A 13,815-nucleotide genomic window follows, 5' to 3' on the forward strand; every position below is an offset into this window, starting at 1 on the left:
TCACAAGCTAAAAGCTTTTAGGATGGGATGGACCTTAAATCGCCTATTTCACAGAGACAGAAATGGCTCCAGGGAAGCTTGGACATTATTACATTTTTTTTAGGAGAACATAAAGATATAAGATTAACTGAAACTGACTCAAAATCAAAGCTGTTCATCTCAACTGATTGTGGGGAAAAAAAAGAAAATTCATGACCTACAAGTCATGACCACATTTGAAAATAATGATTTCTATTCCACTCTTGTTCCCCATTAAACACAAACCATGGTGCACCTGACATGTGCCATGTACAGATTTCCATCACCCAGCAAGTTGGAGTCTAGACGCCAAACACCAGCCGGCTGCCAATATTACTCTCTGCATTCTGCATCCCCGGCCATCCCCACCCAGCACGCTGTAGCAGAACCTTATGATCAGAAACAGCCACAGGAAAAGTCTGTTCACCAATGTATCCCACACCAGGCACTGGTATCTAGCCATGTCTTCCTTTTTCCCTCCTTTATCAGTGGTTGTGTTTTTGTGTGCGGTTTTTTCGTTTTTTTCTTTTTTGAAGGAAACAGTGGAAGACTTTCTCCAAACGCCACCAACAGGTCACCCACGTATTTTGCCTGACCTCACAGTTTATTATAAAGCTGAATAATTGCCAACATTTTAAAATTAGGGCATTTGCCTAAAATTCCAAATTTCAGGCTTCCTTTGAGCCTCAACAGGAGCAATACTGGGTACACATCCACCCAGGGCACTGCTGGTTAGGACAGGAGTACCAGCCACTCCCTGAGATGAGCGCCCGCCCGTACATCACATCCCGCCACCCCAACACTGCTTCACTCACCAGCACTCCTTCCTAGGACGACCTCATAATTAGCTGTCTAAAACAGGATGCCTTTGAGAGTGAGGGGGGTGCACTGTTAATAATTACACTAGGACAAGCTGGCATTAACGGGACATATGGTCACCCTACTCGGGTCACCAGTGTTGGCTCCAGCTTCCAATCTTTGCAGCAGGTATGTACGTCTTTGTTCTTTTCTAGCCCAATGCTTTGGTTTGCTGTGTTCATCAGTTTTTGCTTTGGGATTGAGAGGCTGGGAGATTTTAATGTCTAATTAGTACATTGCTTAAGGGGAGAAAAGAAATTGAGAAAGACAAAACGTTCCAGGAGTGGGGCAGTTGAGGAAAAGTGGGACAAGATGAAGGGGGCAAGTGTCACGGATTTTACTTCTCCTGAGGATCATCCTTAAGTTTCCATCAGATTCCACTGAGCCTCGTGAACCTCTGACCGCTGGAGGTTTCATTAGCTGGACTCCAACGAGGAAACTTTGAGACCATACTGTTAAGGTTCTGTGAGTGCTAACCAGAGTCACTCTGGCCTGGCTGGCGGTAAGGGTGCAAAATTTATAGAGCCTTTTAAGGAAAAACAATATAAGCTCCTCTGAAACTGAGCAACTACTAAAAACAAAAAACCTAGGATGCATTCTGTCCTCCCGATGAGCTGTCAAGATCTCCTTTTATAATGAACCCAATGCACAGCTGGATTCCTTGCCAAATGTAGTGGCCATTTAGTTTGAAAACAGTTTGAAATGCTCGAGCTTTGGAGTCATGTAATCAAAATCAATTAATGTACCATTTGGGACTTTGTATATACATCCATCCCTGAGGCAGCAAGCTTTCTAAACTATCCAACTTGACTAGAACACAGTCTCACAGTGTTTCTATCGGGCTCTCGGATCACATCGGGCTGGTGTCCTCATGAATATTCATTCTCTCATTCTTCCAGTCAAATAAACTTAACTTATGGATGACTGTCTTCATTTAAGGGGAAAAGCCACTATTCCAGTAAAGTTTATAAGTAAGAAAAAGAAAAAAAAAATAAGATCTAATACAGAGATCTGTAATGAAGAGTGGGCATTCAGAGGCATCCCAAAATTTAGGGGTGAGGATACAATATCAAAGTGTATACACAATTGGCATTAGCCTTTGGAGAACAAAATTGAAGTTTCAGTCAACCAACCAACAGAAAGTGGAAGAGCCTGGATTTATTTTTAATAGTTATCAAAATGGGATGTGATTACAACAGGATTGCAAAATATCTCAGGTAATTCTTTACTGAAAACGTGGGATGCCAAGCTGAGAAACCTGGGAACCAGGATGGGAAACACTCTGGGCTTTCAGCCAGTGAACTTTTTTTATCAGGGAGGTGGCCCTCTTGTCTGATGATGCTTGGAGCTGGAGAGATCGAAGACGCCAAGACAGAGGGAAAAGCTACAATGCACAGCACTTCTCTCAGAACAAGAAGAGCAGGTGCAGGGAAATCCCATCTGGTTGTGCCTGACAATTCGAATTTCACCCGGCCCCTCCCTGTTCTTGACTCCCACTTTGCGCACTCAGACAACTTTAATTTGTAAAGACTGAGCAGACATCTTAAAACACACGTTGACAAGTTCTTCCCTGGACCAAACATGAATATCCATCCCTTCCTGCATTTTTTAAAATTCACCAGGCTACCCCTTCAGGTACTCCGGATGGCCTCCTCTGCTGCAGGTTTTCAAGCATCTTTGAAAAAGACAGTCATTTTACAAGCATCACCCATGTTCCTTTGGCTGGGGTTGGGCGGTGCGTGGTTAAGCGCACCCATGCCTTGGGCTTGCTCACCAGACAGGTGGAAGCTGCCCGAGCGGACGTAGCTTCTCCCAGCCCCAGCTAACCGGCTGGCCTGCACCAAACATCTAATGATGATAAAGCATGCAATCTGCTCGACACTGAGACTCTGATCAGGCTCTACACACGACATGCTGTGTTTCCAAGCGAGGTGTCTCTACCTCTGGGTACTGAATTTCCCAAACGGCTTTCATTAAGTTTTAATTCATGAGGGATTGCTGAACAAAAGCTACCTTCCAAAACTCTCCTGGTCACTTCCCTTCCCCTCCCATCGCACAGTTCAGTATCCTAAGCACCCCTGACTCCTGCTCTAGGTGTCCCACATCAAAGGGCGCTGCCAAGTTTCAGAAATCGCTAACCTAAGAAATGTATTACACAGGGAAGCCACTCGACTACTCTGGGACCCTGCACATCAGAAATTTGATTTATTACACATCAAACTAAGAGGGACTGAAAAATGGAAAGTTGGTAAGATTTACACATTGAGGCATGGATAGGAAGGAAACTTTCAGACACATAACCAACGGGCAGATTTTAATCCCAGGGCCACCTCCAGGGCTCTTTATTCACATACATTTTTACAAATGAGAAGTAAACACATCAACCAGAAACTCACCACGGGTCCACGGACACTATGATCCAAGCTACTCAAGGGGTTGACTGTGGGGTCCAAAAATCTATATTCAGCAGTGTGGCCCTCACAAATAAGCAAACTGCTTTATCAGTCTAGGCCTCCTTTCCTCCTTTGTAAAATGGGAAGAATAATACAAACAGCCTCTGAAGACTGTTGAGAAGACTCCCTTGGATAGAGCAGGTGCCCAGCATAACACAGAACCTGCCCCATACTTAAAATCAAGTTAGAGGTAGTAATTAATATAAAATGTGTACTTCTTACCCAAATTAACGTTGAGGCTCATGGAGCGGACGACACTCATCACCCAGGACTCTCAGTCATTAACTGTGGAAGCGGGTAAGAAATGGCTGGTCCATGTTCAGCCGGTGACTATTCTGTCTGCCTCCCCTGCTCCCTGGCCAGGGGAGGGCCTAGAACAGCCCTCCACTCAGAAGTGGGAATCAGTACCTTGCGGTGAATAAACAATACAAAGATGAAACAACACCCATAAATTATTCAGTCTCTGTGTCCCCAAGTAGATGTCTCCAGGAGAGCCAAGGGCAACTCCTTCATCTGTTAAACGACACCCAGGCACTGAGACCTATAGAAATAAAAAGTATTTGGTAGACGTGAGTGTGTGTGCTGTATGTGTGTGCACACACACACGCACGTGCGGGGAGAGGAACTCTAAGAGTCAGTTAAATTACAACTAAGCATTCAGAGAATGTACTGACTTCACAGGCTTTAGGAACTTTTCGAAATAAAGATCTCTGGTTCTCATCTCTACAGTTATCATAATTCAAGACTCCTTGCTGAGCAATGAGAAAGAAATAGAGTTAGCCAACAAATTCTTAAGAAAATGACCAAACGAGTTTGCATCCATTTGCGAGAACTGCTAGAATTGTTAAATGGCAAAAACTGCAAACTAACAATTCGGTAAAGGTTAAATTATGACTATGCTACAAATTATGGCTTCATGCTACAACAGCATGACATGGGGTCCCCACGGATGCTGACAGCACTGTTAATCTGTGGACCTGGGAAGATGTTTATGACTAATTGACACACACACACACAAATTTTTTTTATTAAGGAAATTCAAAATTTATGCAAAAAAGTGTAGTAAACCTTTATGTACCCATTATCCAGCTGCAAAAAATTATCCAAAATTTAAGGATAAATCTTTGCTTCAGCTGTAACATCAGCCATACCCTTGCCTTGCCCCTTGGTTATTTGGAAGCCAACACCAGATACCATATCAACCATGAAATTCTATTAAATAGGGGGAAACAGTAATGTAAGACTGCCTATAAAGCATAATCTTGTTTAAAAAAAAAAACAGCCCAAAATATATACATGTTGGGGAAAAGTCTATGCACCCAAATGGTAACAGTGATAGCCGTGGGTGAGAATACAGAGCAAGGTTTCCGACTGTAATAGTTTTAATCAACTATTTCTACAATTAACCAACATACATTACTTGCATTATAAAGTCAAGTTACACTCAAACTCACCCTGTCCTTAAGCATATTGTAATACTTACAATGAAATAATCCCAACAGTCATTTCCACTAATAATAATCTAAATTTACTGCTAAATCCTATTTTTCTATTTATTATATCTTCCTAAACGTTACCATTAGGTTAGTCTCTCCCATACCCGAAAAATGATCCAACAATGCGAAGTTATTACAAGTGAAAAAAAATTTATTATACACACATACAGGCAGACGCACACCCACACATGCAGAAATAAAGTTTGTACAAAGAACCTTGCTTGCTATGTATCACGTGCCAGTTTTCACTAGAGAAGAAATCATTATTCAAAAAATGTTAAGAGTTGATGCAAATTTATAGGGCAACAGTGCTGAGTGACAGACATCTGTGGTGGGGTAATGCTAGGCTGTTTCTTGCTTTGTTGATTCAACAATCAGCACTGAATGTCTTCTGTTCTAATTTATTTTAACTTCGGCTTAATTAAATGCATAAAAGAACTAATGTGTTGGATTTGGGGATTTAAAATGACTTTCACCCAGCTGTTTTTAAATGCAGTAGGAAATTTCCTGAATATAATTGTTCTTTTAGAGGCAAAAAAGCAGACTGTAACCATGACATTCACACAGAGGGGAATTATCACCTAGTGACACTAAATGGCAACCTCCAAACAGTACCTCCCATCCAGAGTTTGAAAGACATTCCAGGACTTCTCCAGCTACCTCCTCGGGTATTAGAAAAATTGCAATAAAAAGGAAAGGTCAAGATAAAATTATTTTAAACTCATTTTCAACCAGTTCAACAAATTGGTGCCATTTCAATAACATTTGCTAAATAAACAGAATCCGGCAACACATCAATCTAACTTTTCGGAGAACTGAGGAATTTTTTTCCTTCTACGCTCCTGCCCCAATAAAAATAGAATCTGCATTCATGGAGTTCCATTCTGGTTTTAACTAGATTAGGTGATAGTAAAACCCAGCACTGAAAGAGGGGCAGATGGGAATTAGCACTCAGATCTTTCTACTCAAGTCACCACTTCCCATCCAATCAAGAGCTATTCAGAGTTCCATATTTAAGAAGAAGATCATGTAAGGTTATGTTTTATATTCAATCTGATACCTAATACCAAGTTTGCACTCAATACTAATGCTGAATTACAGTAGCATCTATAATGTATCACCCTCACTTCTGAGGCTGAAACAGCACAATGAGAGCCCAAGTTTGTAAAGTCTCAATCTAGTATTTTAATCTAAGGGACTATTGAGGTTCTTGGTTATTTACCAAAAAACTCTAAGCCAGAGTTTTAGAAAGAAGAACCTTGGCCAAGCCGTTAATCTACAGAAATTTCAGCTCCTTTGAGAAAGCAAAAAGAACTGGCTTCAGATGCAAGGACAACTTCTGTTTTACATGCAGAGACCTCTGTAACTTTCAGCCTCCAAAACACAAGGTACTTTAAGAAACACTTCTCTCTGCAAAGCATTCACCTCACGTCAAGAAAAATCCTAAGACCTCAAATACAATAACCAAGTTAACTGGGAAAAACGGTTTCCCGTAAACACCTAAAATTTTTTTTTCCAACCGTCTCAGCCTGGAGACTGTCTTGTTCTGCACTGGAACCAGATGAAAGGCTTGCCTTACCCTGCCTGGTTCTACCACGTGTACAAGGTTTCTCTCTGCTTCACATCTCCCCCAAGTTAGGGCAAGCCAACAGAGGTCTGGGATTTCAACAACCACAATGAGAACCAAAAACGTCAAGGCAGGCGGGGGTCGTTTCTTCTGTTCTACTTAATTATTTCTGAAAAAAACTAAAGAATAAGTTTTTAATGACAGCACAAACTCAACTGTGAGAAATTCCTGCATGTTATGAGAATTTGCACTAAAGTTAACGCCTTGCTCGGACCGGGACTCAGGAATATGCAGTGGGGCTGAAAGGGATTTTACACTGTGCTGCCTCCCACAGCTAGTCCCCTTCTGGAAGGTGTATATTTCATGTCAGAGAGGTTAATGAGTTAGTGGGTCTCCTCAAGGTCTAGCTTTGGAGTCTGACCATATGGCAAGCAGAGATAAGCAAGTAAAAGATGCGACGCTGATCAATTTCGTGGCAGATAATGCCATTTTGAACACAGATTACAAGTCCACAATGCTCTGGAGCATAATTTAAACAAATATTACAAAACACACTCCTCCCGGGCAAGGTGCTCTTAAGAATAAGTCAGGTATCTCTGAAAGCCATATGACATTTTGAGATCCCTGGGAACGAGTTAATCCTCTGGCATCCTTGACATCTTTGCTGGCCTGGGAGAGTTTCGCAAGGAATCTGATTTCAGGATAAGTCAACCCCCTTGTGGGTCTTCCTAAGTTTTTGTACATAAGCCACAAACCTACAGACTGAGTCTCAATGCAATTCAATCCATTCAAATTCAGCTTTAAAAAGCTAACATTCAGAGAGGATTTTCTGCATCCTAGCTCCTGATGTTGAGTGTTTTTGTTTTGTTTTTTTTTTTTAACACTTTCCCAAGAGGCTATGTCTGAGGCAGGTATTTTACCCCATCAGAGAGACAAGCAAACTGCTATGTTCCTCATGTTTGCATCCCCCAAAATTCTTATGTTGAAATCCTAACCTCAAAAGTGATACTATGGAGGTAGGGCCACTGGGAGGTGATTTGTTCAGGAGGGCAGAGCCCTCATGATTGAAACTAGTGCCTTTAACAGAGACCCCAGAGAGCTAGCTCATCCCTCCCGTCATATGAAAGCACAATCGAGAAGGCACCGTCTATGCACCAGAAAACGGCCCTCAACAGACACCAAATCTGCTGGCACCCTGACCTTGGACTCCCCAGCCTCCAGACCTATGAGAAATAAATTTGTTTATAAGCTACCTGGTTTATGGTATTTTTGTTACAGCAGCCCAAGGGGACTAAAATAGAAACTAATGCTGAAAAGGGTTGAATCAAAGTTGTCCAAGGTCAAACAGCCAGCGAGCCAGGACCTGGACAGACATCTACGTCGGCTGGACTCCAGAACTGAGGCTTTTAAGCACCTTATCAAGCTGCCTCTTCCCCAGCAGAAACAGCCCCACCTCCCTGCCCTCGTTCACAGACAGCACACTTTCTGGCCTGTGGGATCTCCCAGCCCCACCTGCTACCTCCTCCCTGCCCAGCCAGTCATCTGCGATGCCAGAAGATGTCACAGTCTCTTCTCAGTCTGTGCCAGTGTGTCTCAAGTACAACTGATTTCTGCAGCAATGGAGGGCACATGCCTCAAAGAGTAACGTGTGTTCTACAGAATGTTAAGATAAACCTAGGAGACGTGGTTCCAAGCAGGAAATTTCTTGCTTCAAAGAAGAAGAAATAAGCAAAACACTCATTTATTCAACAGTATACTGTATGCACTGGGTTCCCTAGTAAACTTAAATAGACCAACTATCTGTAATTAATGGTGGCGGTAAATCTCTCATGGGCAGTAAGGAGGGATGAGAAGGACAGGAGTGGATGCCCCTACAGACACTGACTGTCCCGGGCAGGTGGCAGGTGTGACTGTGCTGGCGTCTCTTTGAGCATGCTCAATGTTCCTTTCAGCCTCTCAGCACCTGTGTCAGAGCACGCCACACTGTGTGGAACTGGTTCCTCTGATACGATTCTGGGTCTCAGTGAGCAGCTCACAACATCTCAAGCTCTATACCACAAAACCCATGCATCAGCCCCATAGGAAATAAGGTACTGGGAAATCTCCACCTGAAACAAACACACTCATACTTTTGCTTTTGATCTATACAAAATCTGTTTTCATTAGTCCATTCTCAATCAAAAATCGAAATTTTAAATAACCAGTCCTAGAGAGTGGCTAGCATCCTTCACTCCTGAGGACCTAGAAGGAGGTGTCAATAATAAAAATGCAACACACAGTGTTAGTTTTACCAGGGGACAAAATTATAATTATAAAGCATTTCTGTATTAAGTAAAGTTCACCATAATAAAGGAGCCTAAAAAACTAGGCCACCATTGATTTAATATATACTAAGTAAGTATTCTGTGAATTAGGTGGGAGCAGAAAGTCTTATGCCGCAGCTCAGAGTTATTTCAGATAAAGAGGAACCTGTGTGGTGCAGTGAGTCCTCCCAGTGAATGAAGCCTCCCGTAACATACGTTTAGCCCAAAATAGTATCATCTCTTGAAAATACTGGAGAGTCACATTTCTTGTACTTTTACTCCAAGATCTCATCAAACTTCAGGAAGTGTCTACCATGTCAGCAGAGGGTAATGCTCACAAAGTAACCTTTTAAAGAAAGTGATAAAACCAATTAAAGCTTTACACGTTTCCACTAATACTTTCTCTAAAATTTGCATAATTTCTCATTCGACAAAAGAAATTCATTTCTTATCTCCCTCTCTCCAAACCTTGAGCCTCTGTGTTAGAAGGTCCACCCCGCAGGTTGTCATTTGTTTTCTGCGAAAAAGCAGGGTGTCAGTTTCTATTCAGAAGCTGTTGCAGAAAAGCAGGAAGAAGAATGGAAACTTGAAGGGGGCAATTTTCAAATTTTGCAAGCAGTGAAAGCCTATTTTGTAGAGTAACTCTGTCCACACTCGTTGTCATCTCTGCAATACGTTAATAGCCCACTCATTGACAAGTGTCCCTCAATCCATTTTGCCAAGCTCTCTCCCATTTCTCATGCATTTAAATTTATCTGTTCCTTTCCCTTCTCCCAGAAAGAACTGCAAGGAACGTCCTAAGGAAGGGATGAATCTTATAAACACTTTGACAACCACCATAACACGAAGAATGACACCAAATACTTGGACCTTCAGCATATGAGATGAATGCTAACTAAATCTTACTTGAAAGTTTCTAGAGTTATGATTCTTTGTATTTTCCTACCTTTCTGGACCACTCATGTGGATGAGACTAGTCTTGGTCTTGTGGAGGAGTGGGCAGACCTTTTCTGTAACAAAGCCAGATAGTATTGGCCAGCCATATGGCCTCTGTTGTAACCACTCTACTCTGCCACTGTAACAAGGCAACAGCCATAAAAAATACATCAACAAACAGCGTGGCTGCATTCCAACAAAACTTTATTAAGAGAAACAGGCAGTGGGCCAGATGTTTGCCCATTGCCTGTGCTTTGCCAACCCCTGATCTTGAGAATCAAATCTTAGAATCCACAGAAGTGAAGTTAAAGACACAGGCTGCCAATTACTAGCAAGTTAATTCTGGGCAAGTTATTTAACTTTTCTTTGCTTCAGTTTCCTTGTCTATAAAATGCAGAGAGAGGGGCAGACATGGCAGAATCTACTTCATAGGATTCTTCTGAGAAGCAAGTGAATTAATACAGAAATAGTGGCTGTCACATATAAAGTACCATAAAGTCCACTACAAGCATTATTTTTAATGTGACTAAAATCATTATCCCCAAACCAGTGACAAATACATGTATTTTTATTTCTATTAGGTGTATGTTGAAGATGTTAGAGCTTCTAGGAAAAGTTAGAAATTTTCTCTCCATCCCTATGTCAATGTCTTAGAAACAAAATTTTAAATAGATTTATAGAAGTTAAAATGTCAAGTTAAACACAACTTAATGCAATCCAAGTTTAACTTGCTGGGACACATTTAACTTTTGAGCTCACTCCTAAGTTTTTTTTGTGGTTCTCTTAGGATCTGAGTTGTTCTACTATGATCTGGGGTCACAAGAGACCACTTCTGCTGTTTCTCTCAAAGTCCATTCCAAAGCAATCAACGCTGATTTAAGGAAACAAGAAGGAGCAGGTGGCTGGGCTTAAGTTTTACAATCAACTTTTAAATCATCGATTCAAAGAATCAGCATATATTAATCACCACTATAAAATTTCTTTATTAGTATAGGAGGTAAACTGAAGTCACCCATTCATTCCAAGTACTGTTCTGCACCATTCTGATCAAAGGAAAAATCTGACATCAGGTTTTCCACAGTACCTTTGCATCAGTGGTCAGAAGCAAAGTGGTCTAGAGACATCTTTATTATCACACGTAGAGGGGAAGGGGGTTCCACTTGGCATCTAGTCAACAGACGTCAGCAATGCTGTTAGACATCCTACAATGCACAGGACAGTCCCCCACACAAGAAAGAAGTGCCCAGCATGAAATAGCAATCATGCCTCCGAGTAACTAAAAGCAGAGACCTGAACACAAGTTTGTCAGGTTTACTAACACACCATTCCCAGAAGTGGGAATTATTTGGCAAATGAAGACTGGTAGGTTTAACTTAAGGGAAATAAGCTATCCGAAGTCTCTGAGCTGCTAGCAAAAGAGAGTCCCATCTGCGTCAGGTCCGCAAGTAACTCAGACAGCGGTAGCAGGAGGAGGGGGCAGCGCATCACCTTGGCGTCAGTGAGGAGCCTTCCACGGCTCAGCAGCGCTGCCCTTGATCTTGACCAGCCTGTTTTATCAGGGGTTTTATCGAGCACCTGGGATTTTGTTCCATTCTGCAGCTCCTTCTCCTTTATAGGATTTTCTGCCCAAACTCAATAGCCACCCACATTCTGGAAAGGTTAACATCATTTCTTTATTTACCAAGTAAGATACACAGCCACCTCTCTCTGCTATCTAAGGTGCCCAGTGTAATCAGCCACTTCATTACACACACGCACGCGTGCACACACACACACACACAAGGCTTTAAAGAGTCAGACTTCTAGTCCTTTCCAATATCATCTTATTTTATGTGATTTGGGGGACTTCTCAAATTCACATATAAAATTCCCAGTAAAAGAACTTCACCTACACATTTGATTTTTAGGGGGAAAAGAAAAAAGCCTTTAACTATGTGAGTTTCTGTCTGTGTGTTTCAGTTCAGTTATGGCTGCTTTACACTTTTCACGTCACGATTTGGTCCAAACTTGCATGGTAACTCTCAGAGCCTCCATAAAATGTACGCATGTCTTTATAAAAGAACCGTTGACTGAAACAAACTATTTCTCTGGCTTTCCGCAGTGGATTTAAAGTCACATTTCCAAGAAGAGGAAGGTGAAAACACACAGGCAGGCAAGTATTGCAGAGGCCAGACCATGCATTTCTTGGATCCCCAGTTCTGATCCTTTCTAGGTCTCCAGCTCTAAATAATAGAAAGGCAGGAGCTCAAAAACCAAGATCCCCCCACCTGCTACACAAGGTTTCCTTTCCTCAGAATTTCACTCCCAACCACAGCCTAGCACATAAAACAGCACAGAACAAAGTAAGACATTACATATGAGCCACTCATGAGAGTCCCCATTCAACCAGGGGTGATACTGATGGTAGCACCAAGAATTATCAGAAAACTACTTGCCAAAACTACGCAAACAAACAAACAAATCTAACACAAAAATAGGGTATGTCCAATTGGTTAAACTTCATCTAAGCCTTCAGGCAGAAAATTCCTACTATCTTCCCATCTTGCTTTTTTTAACCCCAAAACTATCATTCGTAAACATTATACCCAGCACAAAAGTAGAATTATTTTTACTGAATATCCAGATTTATGCTAAGTCACTTCATTGAAACAATCTCAGTGAGAGAAAGAAAGAATCTGGACACGCTCCTGCACTGAGGATTACAAGGATGGGAGGTGGTCCATCTGTATCAAGGGCTCTGCACCTGGCCAGCCCGTAAGTGAGTCCCAGGAATGTGGCTTCCTGCTGGATAAGCATGACTCACAGCTGCAACGTAACCTTCTTGGAAATGAGAGGGCTGTGTGACATCAACGTGACTACAAGGAACACAGAAAGTGGGGACTTGGTGATAATCCACCCAACATAATCCAGACATGAAGCCAAATCCAACAGTTCATTTTCTGAATTTATCACTGACAATTTCAGGAACTGAATTACCCAGACTCATTCTGCCAAAACACAAAGTTCAACATGACCAAAACTTCTGAATTAATTCTGAGGACTCTGAGAAACGCATACCCACCTCCAGTAGGCCACACATTCTAGGAAGTGCTTTTAACACACTATCTCCAGGCCTTACAGTAACTTTGGGAGGAAAGAGGTTATTTATCCTCATTATACAGAACAGGAGACTGAGGCTCAAAAAGACTGTCCCCTGCTCAGAATCACACAATGACGTTCCTTCCATGTTCCTTGACACCAGGCATTCAGAAATAAATGACACAGACACATCACAGCCTTGGTGGCAATCACAATGTTTTAAGTGGCAAAGCCAGATTTCATACCCCAGCCGGAGGGGAATGCCAATATCCTTGCTCTCTCCTATGGTTTTGAAAACTATGTCAATGAGTCACTTCAGAAGCTACTAGAGACTTGGAGACCAATCGGAAGCCAGCTCCTATATCCTGCACCTGTAGCACCTGACCTGCCCTCGCTCGTCCACCTGCACTCCTGCAGACTGACAGCCAGATGTGCCAAGTCATCACCGACTCTCAGGTGGGAGGTCTTTAAACACTGTGATCGGAACAGATCTTCCCTGTGCATAAAGAGTACCAAATCTGACCCCCAAACATTCCCCTGTCTGGCTCTAGAAAGGCCTTTCCCAGGTCCCCACCATGGCTGGTCCCCATTCATAGTATGCCATGGAGAGGCATGTGCTTATGCATTCAGTGAGGACTGATCATTCCTCTCTCTCTGGCCCCCACCATTAACCTGTATGTTTTTTTTTTTTATTACTGCATAATAAATTCTCCCACAACATAATGGCTTCTAACAAAAGTTAACTCCCTGTCTTTGTGGGTCAAGGATTCCAGAGCTCTTTGGCTGGGTGGTTCTGGCTCGGGAGCTCTCGTGAGGTTGCGGTCAAGGTGTCAGCTGGAATGGAGGGTGCGCTTCCAAACTCACTCACGTGGCTTTCTGCAGAAGACCTCAGTTCCTCACCACGTGGGCCTCTCCACAGGGCTGCCTGAGTGTCCTCACAGCATGGCAGGTGGCTTCACCCACAGGGAATGACCCAAGAGAGCAAGTCTCTTTATAGAGACCTACCCTCAGAGTCACTACCACCTCCACCTTACTGTTTGCATTAGAAGTGGGTCATTAAGTCCAGTCCATGCTCCCCAGGAGGAAAATTAAACCCCAGCTTCTGA

General features: G+C 42.5%; 1 protein-coding gene across 1 annotated transcript in view; it reads right to left on the bottom strand.

Annotated features, from left to right (window-relative positions):
* The window catches only part of PTPRG (protein tyrosine phosphatase receptor type G), a 654,052-nt gene that overhangs the window by 553,273 nt on the left and 86,964 nt on the right, over positions 1-13,815 (bottom strand).

The sequence above is a fragment of the Camelus ferus genome, chromosome 17, assembly GCF_009834535.1.
Source record: "Camelus ferus isolate YT-003-E chromosome 17, BCGSAC_Cfer_1.0, whole genome shotgun sequence".
In the NCBI taxonomy this organism is placed as follows: domain Eukaryota; kingdom Metazoa; phylum Chordata; class Mammalia; order Artiodactyla; family Camelidae; genus Camelus; species Camelus ferus.